The sequence below is a fragment of the Somniosus microcephalus genome, unplaced genomic scaffold (genome assembly GCF_052327205.1).
Source record: "Somniosus microcephalus isolate GS21.2 unplaced genomic scaffold, FLI_Smic_1.0 unresolved_chr4, whole genome shotgun sequence".
Taxonomy (NCBI): Eukaryota; Metazoa; Chordata; class Chondrichthyes; order Squaliformes; family Somniosidae; genus Somniosus; species Somniosus microcephalus.
The window spans coordinates 5,816,650-5,824,829 of NW_028225182.1; the positions used below are offsets into that span (position 1 = coordinate 5,816,650).

General features: G+C 45.0%; 1 non-coding gene across 1 annotated transcript; it reads right to left on the reverse strand.

Annotated features, from left to right (window-relative positions):
- Positions 1-8,108: 8,108 nt before the first annotated feature.
- On the reverse strand, positions 8,109-8,180 carry trnae-cuc (transfer RNA glutamic acid (anticodon CUC)). The gene has a single exon. It is a non-coding gene; the product is annotated as a tRNA-Glu (tRNA).

The window sequence follows — 8,180 nt, forward strand, 5'->3', positions numbered from 1 at the left end:
GAAAAAGGGTGGCTAATGTAAATGTTGGTCCCTTAGAGGATAAGACCGGGAAATTAATTGTGGGAAATATGGAGATGGCAAAAACACTGAATGAATATTTTGTATCAGTCTTTACAGTAGAGGACACTAAGAATATCCCAACGCTGGACAAACAGGGGGCTATAGGGGGGGAGGAGCTAAACACGATCAAAATCACTAAGGAAGTGGTACTCAGTAAATTAATGGGACTCAAGGCGGATAAATCACCTGGACCTGATGGCTTACATCCTAGGGTCTTGAGGGAAGTGGCGGTAGGGATTGTGGATGCATTGGTAATAATTTTCCAAAACTCCCTGGACTCAGCAAAGGTCCTGGCAGACTTGAAAACTGCTAATGTAACACCCTTATTTAAAAAGGGCAGTAGACAGAAGGCTGGAAACTATAGTTAGCCTAACATCTGTGGTAGGTAAAATTTTGGAGTCCATTATTAAGGAGACAGTAACAGGACATTTGGATAAACATCATTTAATAGGACAAAGTCAGCATGGTTTTATATGAGGGGGAAGTCATGTTTGACAATTTTGCTGAAGTTCTTTGAGGAAGTAACATATAGGGTGGATAAAGGGGAACCAGTGGACATAGTGTATTTAGACATCCAAAAGGCGTTTGACAAGGTGCCACGCATAAGATTATTGCTTAAGATAGAAAATCACGGGATTGGGGGTAATATTCTGGCATGGATAGAGGATTGGCTATCGAAGAGAAGGCAGAGAGTTGGGATAAATGGTTCATTCTCAGACTGGCAATCAGTAACTAGTGGTGTTCCGCAGGGGTCAGTGCTGGGTCCCCAACTCTTTACAATCTATATTAACGATTTGGAGGAGGGGACTGAGTGTAACATATCAAAGTTTGCAGATGATACTAAGATGGGAGGGAAAGTAGTGAGTGAGGAGGACATAAAAAACCTGCAAGGGGACATAGACAGGCTAAATAAGTGGGCCGAGATTTTGCAGATGGAATACAATACTAGAAAGTGTGAGGTTATGCACTTTGGCAGGAAAAATCGTAGAGCAAGTTATTATCTTAATGGCAAGAAACTGGAAAGTACTGAAGTACAAAGGGATCTGGGGGTCCTGGTGCACGAAACTCAAAAGGTTAGTATGCAGGTGCAGCAAGTGATTAAGAAGGCCGATGTAATGTTGGCTTTCATTGCTAGGGGGATAGAATATAAAAATAGGGAGGTATTGCTTCAGTTGTACAAGGTATTGGCGAGGCCGCACCTGGAATATTGCATACGGTTTTGGTGTCTATACTTAAGAAAGACATACTTGCTCTCGAGTCAGTACAAATAAGGTTCACTCGGTTAATCCCGGGGATGAGGGGATGGACATATGAGGAGAGGTTGAGTAGATTGGGACTCTACTCATTGGAGTTCAGAATAATGAGAGGCGATCTTATTGAAACATATAAGATTGTGAAGAGGTTGGATCGAGTGGATGCGGGGAGGATGTTCCCGATGATGGGCGAAACTAGAACTAGGGGGCATAGTCTTAGAATAAGGGGTTGCTCTTTCAAAACTGAGATGAGGAGGAACTACTTCAGTCAGAGGGTGGTAGGTCCATGGAATATGCTGCCCCAAAAAGCTGTAGAAGCTACATCATTACATAAATTTAAAACAGAAATAGACAGTTTCCTAGAAGTAAAGGGAATTAAGGGTTACGGGGAGCGGGCAGGAATTTGGACATGAGTCTAGGTTCGGATCGGTCATGGCCCTGTGGGTAGCGGAGCGGGCCCAGGGGCCGTGTAGCCTGATCCTGCTCCTATTTCGTGTGTCTAATTCTGTTAGATTCAGGAGATGGTTCTGTGATTGTAGATTGGCAGTTAGGATCAGATCAGCCATGATCTTATTGAATGGCGGAGCAGGCTCGAGGGGCCGATTGGCCTACTCCTGCTCCTATTTCTTTTGTTCTTATGTTCTTATGTTCACTGAACCGTGCTCTCTAAGAGATACTTTATCCAGAAGTCACTGATCCCAATAAGCATTTATCATTCTGGAGGTTGCACCTAAATAAATCTTATGCAGAGCCGCTGGTGACCTCGGAGACTCATCAGAATGTGTTATGCTACAGACAGAGGCTGTTACACAGGAACATTTTACCAATAAATACTGGACATGTAAGCTGGCAATTCTAATAAACCCTGGAAAGCAAAATATATAGGCTGTTGATCCCAGTAAATCCCGACAAACCCAATAATATAGCTGGTAATCCAAGTGAACCCAGATAAACCCAGATATCTTGGCTGGAGTTTACAGTAAATTACGATTAATCCATATATATATATAGGCAGTTGTTCTCAATGAGCCCTCATAATCACAGATATATTGTCTGTCGATTCTAGTAATATGTCATAAACCCAGAAATATAAGCAGGCGATCCCGAATAAACCTGTTAGGAGCACAGGAGCATAGCAACAGTAGTAGTAGCCATTCAGCCCCTCGAGCCATTCAAGGGGATCACGGCTGATCTATTGCCTAACTCCATTCACCTGGCTTTGCCCCATATCCCTTGATAACTTTGGGTAACTGAAATCTAATAATGTCAGATTTTAAATTAACAATTGACCCCACATCAAATGTTTTTTGCGGAAGAGAGCTTTATGAGATATTGTATTGAGTGTTTTGCTGAGGTAACAGAGAGGGTGGGTGAGGGCAGTGCATTTTCTGTTGTGTATATGGACAATACAAATCTTTTGATAAAGCTCCATATATTAGGCATGTGAGAAAATTTGAAGCCCATGCAATAAAAGGGTAAGTAGCAGCATGTATATAAAGGGGGCGAAGGGATAGAAAGTAGCGAGTTGTGGTGAAGGGCTGTTATTGCGTAATGTTTGGAGGTGAAAATTGGTGTTCCCTCGGGTTAACTACTCGGACCACTGCTGTGCTTGGCATACATTAACGTCATGGACATGGGGGTATAGGCCCAATTTTGAAAATTGCAGAGGATACAAAATATGTAGCAGTGAAGAAGATAGTAAGAGACTTCAATTCGTGGTGATTGAAGGTCAATCATCACAGCCCAGGACATCGCTGCAGGATTTCCTCATGGTAGTGTCCTAGGCCCAACCATCTTCAGCTGCTTCATTAATGACCCTCCCTTCAAGATAATGTCAGAAATGGGGATGTTTGATGATAACTGCACAGTGTTCAGCGCAATTCACAACTTCTCAGATAAGAAAGCAGTCCAAGCCCGCATGCAACATGACCTGGATGGCATTCAGGATTGGGCTGATATGTGGCAGGTAACATTCGTGCCACAGAAGTGCCAGGCAATTACTATTTCCAAAAACCGAGAGTCTAACCACCATCCCATGATATTTACCAGTATTACCATCGCCGAATCACCTACCATCAGCATCCTGGATGTCACCATTGACCAGAAACTTAATTGTACCAGCCACATAAATACTGTGGCAACAACAGCAGGTCAGAGGGTCGGTATTCTGCGGCGGGTGTCGCACCTCCTGACTCCCCAAAGACTTTCCACCATCTACAAGGGACAAACAAGGAGTGTGATGGAATACTCTCCACTTGCCGGGATGATTGCAGCACAAACAACACGCAAGAATCTCGACACCATCCAGGACAAAGCAGCTCGTTGATTGGCACCCCATTCACCATCTTAAACATTCACTCCCTCCGCTACCAGTGCGCCGTGGCTGCAGTGTGTACCATCTATAAGATGCTTTGCAGCAACCGCTAAGGCTTCTTCGGCAGCACCTCCCAAACCTGCGACCTATTCCACCTAGAAGGACAAGGGCAGCAGGTGCATGGGAACAGCACCACCTCCAAGTTCCCCTACAAGTCACACACCGTCCTGCATCGTCGCTGGGTTAATATCCTGGAACTCCATCCCTAACAGCACAATGGGACTACCTTCACATCACGGACTGCAGCGGTTGAAGAAGGCGGCTTGCCACCACCTTCCCAAAGGTAATTAGGAATGGAAAATAAATGCTGGTCTTTCCAGTGACGCCCACATCCCATGAAATAATTTTTAAAAAGGATGACATAGACAGGCTGTTGTAATGGGCGGACACATTTAGATGAAATTCAATGCTGAAAATTGTGAGTTGATATGATTACAAGCTAAATTGAATAATTTTAAAAGGGTTAACGGACAGATATCACTGGGGGAGTTTGTGAACAATTCGTTGAAGATGGCAGAACAGCTTTAGAATGCTGTTAATAAACCATGTGTGATCCTTGTTTATATAAATAGAAACATAAAGTCCAAACGGCATGAAGTTGTGGATAACCAATATAAAATACTAGTTGGGCTGCAGCTGGAGTATTGAGTCCTATTCTGGGCGCCGCACTTTCAGAAGGACATGAAGGGTTTGAAGAGAGCACAGAAGAGATTTACTTCATTGGTTCCAGTGATGAATGATTGCCGTTAAATGGATAGACGAGAGAAGCTGGAGCTGTTCTCCTTAGAGCATAGACGGCTAAGAGGAAATTTGACAGAGGGTTTTAAAATCAAGAAAACGATTAGATAGAGTGAATAAACAGAAAAGATGAATGAATACAAAAGACAAAGCTGAAGTGTCTGTAACCATCCTGAGAGAAGCCAGACTTCATTCAATTCGATTAATTCCAAGCGATATTAAGAAACAGCTGAGCTCATTAGTTACAGCAAATGCAATGAGCTCCGACAACACTCCGTCTGCAGCACTCAAAGCGTGTTCTCCAGAACTAGCCACGCCTCGGGGAAGCGGCTGTGTTAAGAGATTGAGTAAACTAGGCCTGTAATCTCTTGAATTCGGAAGAATGAGAGGGGATCACATGAAGCATGCAAAATTATTACAGGGTTTGATCGGTTGGATGCTGGGAGAATGATTCCCTTGGCTGGAGAGTCTAGAACCAGCGGACACAGCCTCAGGATAAAGGTTAGGCCATTCAGGACTGAGAGAAGACATTTCTTCACACAGAGAGTGGTGAATCTTTGGAATTCTCTTCCCCAGAGTGCTGTGGAGGCTCAGTTATTGGGTATATTCAAAACAGAAGTGGGTGATTTCTGACTGGTAAGGGCATCAAGGGATATGGCGATAGGGCCGGTGAATGGAATTGAGGCAGGAGATCAGCCATGATCTCATTGAATCCCCTGCACTGCTTAAAAATCTGTTCCATTACCTTTTTTTTCCAGTTCTGACGAAAGGTTATCGACCTGAAACGTTACCTCTGTTTCTCTCTTCGCAGATGCTGCCTGACCTGCTGAGTATCTCCAGCATTTTCTGTTTCAATTCATATTTCCAGCATCTGCAGTATTTTCTCAGTTCGCATTTCTTTCATTGTGCAAAACAAGGATATCGCTTAATTAATGACGCTTTGAAAGCAACATAAAAGTTTAACAAAATAACTACCGACCAACTGGGGGCTCGAACCCACGACCCTGAAATTAAGAGTCTCATACTCTACCGACTGAGCCAGCCGGGCCTGTTGAAACAGCATTGCCTTGTCGCTGATTGCAGTCAGGAACCTTGTGGCTCCGGCCCGGTCATAACAGCATGTCTGAGCCGCGTTTCTGCAAACTACGAAACAAGTTCTCCAGAAGCCCAAGATGTATAAGGAACTCAAGCAGCAAAATCCCTTTCATTAACCACAGGGGTTCAGGCAAATTTCTGATCGCAAATCGCTTTAGTCCTTGTCAATATCTCTTGTCTATTTCCCGGAGATTCCCGATTCTGTCTGTCTCTCTGGCTCTGTTTATTGTGTTTGTGGCCACCTGCGGGTAGATTTTGAACGAATACCTGTGTTTGTGTCTGCTTGTTACTTTAAACAAATGAGGGCATCAGGCGCTTCTGCGCATGACATTGAGGAATCAGGAGAAGGCAGGAGGAATGAAACAGTGTTTGTGGAACGTGTATATATACAAACTACGAACATCTGTGCTTATGTTGTGGACCTGATCGTGCAACGGTAGCGCATCTGACTCCAAATCCGAAAGTCTGCGTGTTCAAATCTAATCGATCTTCCAACTGAGCTATTATCAGCGTTCTATGGTGGCAATTCAAACAGCCCCAAAATGCACTGTTTCCTGACCGGGAATCGAACACCGGGCCGCGGCGGTGAAAATGCCTGAATCCTAACCACTGGACACCAGAAAAGCTCCAGCAAGCACAGCAACGCAGTGTTTCCTGCCTGCTCCTTTGCAATTCAGATCCTTTCGCGCCAGGCAAACTGTTCGGACAAAATGATATTTTTTACATGAGAACACAAAAGACGTGCTCGCGAAAGCACGGCACCAAGTGCGGGTAGGCATCCACTTGAAATCGATTTCCTTCAGTGGTTTTCTCTGGATGTTGTCTCTCTCGGTGCCGGCGAACATTTCATTGATGCATTTGTCCTGAACTGAAGCCTTTTGCCCATCTCGCGGGGTCAGAGCTGCTCTGTCTGTCTATTACCTGCCTGTTACCCTTATCGGGAACAGGCCGCCTGTTCAACAGCAAACCCAGAAAGACAAATAAACAGAAAGATGTGTCTCTCAGCCCCGGTGGCAAAGGTGCAATGGATGTTAATCCAAATAAATCCCCCGTGAGAGTCTGTGTGCATTGGCTTCCTTATAAAATTTGTATTTGAAATGTGCTGGAAAAGCGTAAAATTGGGGAAACATCCTGATGGCCAGTACGGGGATCGAACTCGCGACCTTGTCGTTATTAACACCAGGCTTTCGCCAACTGAGCTAACCGGCCACAATACTCTGAGTTGTCCAAGCTCGAACCCACACTGCGAGATTGTCTTTCAGCCTCACACTGGGTGACCGAGTTACTGCACAATCATTGAACACACCACATCGGTTAAACATTGTTAACTGTTCGTATATACAACTGGGCAGAGTGTAAATCGAAAGTAACAGAAAGACAGCTCTATGGTCTAACAAACCTCATTCTAAAATTTATTATCGCACCACAGCCCCTCCCACAAACACTGTTCCTGTATAAAAGCAGACGGCGGGACCCCGACTGGATTCGAACCTACAGCGGACGGTTGGAGCCGGATATAGCATGTCCGATGTGGTTTCACTCCCATTCGTTTGGGAAACGCGGCATCAGGAGCGTAAAATTTCTCCTCATTCGCTCCTCTTGTAGTGAAGGAGACAGAAAGTAACTAAAACCTGCCGAAATCCGGGACCTTTAGATCTTCAGTCTAACGCTCTCCCAACTGAGCTATTTCGGCTTTACATCAAATGCAGTATTCTGTCGTTCTTTTGGAGGATTTTGTATCCCCGGGTGGAATTGCCCCTCTCGCTCATTCCTCACTTCGGGCAATGTGACCCGACCAGATCGCAGAGCTCAGGTTGTGTTAATGTAAAGCTGCAGTGTTGATAAAGATACAAAGCTGACACAGCACGGGGGGCCTCACCGTGTTGGACACAGCGTGAAATGCAATGACATGATCAAATAAAGTTACAGAGCACAACACATGTGTAAAATTCCCTGTTCTTTTCTCCACAATGATGGGTTGTGAAGGGAGAGACGGGCCGATGTCTCACTGAGGCGCACTGATCACGAGCCATATCAAGTTCAATCTTCAGCTGCAGGTACGGTGCTGAGCCCGACACAGAAGTGAAAATGCCCGTGGTTCTTAGTTCCTCACACAGTGGGCTACTGAGCAATACAGGAAGGGCTAATGAACATCTTAATGCTCAAGTGATCACGGGCCACGGACACTCTGATTCCAGGCTTGCACACGTTGATAAGTTTCAAAATTTGCATTTTTCACACTGGCAATGAATTAATCGATAGCCGTGCCTGTGATAAGCTAAGTTTGTTGGGAGGTGCAGTGGGCAAGAAGATACACGGAAGACTGATGAAAACCGTGACTGCCCTGACACTGTGAGCTGCAGTTAAATGTTGGCAACATTTAAAGTCAGCCAGTCTAAATTTGACAGAAATCATTTCCTGCTGACTTTGAGACAGCACGCATTTTACAGAAATCAAGGATGTTTATTTTGTATCACTGTATGAAGAGTGATGTGGAGCAGCGGTGTGGAAAGTTGAATTAGGGGCGGAGCATTGTTCCGTAAGGGTGCATTGCATGGTGGCAATTCAAACAACCCCAAAACGCACTGTTCCCTGACCGAGAATCGAACCCGGGCCGCGGCGGTGAGAGCGCCAAATCCTAACCACTAGACCACCAGGGA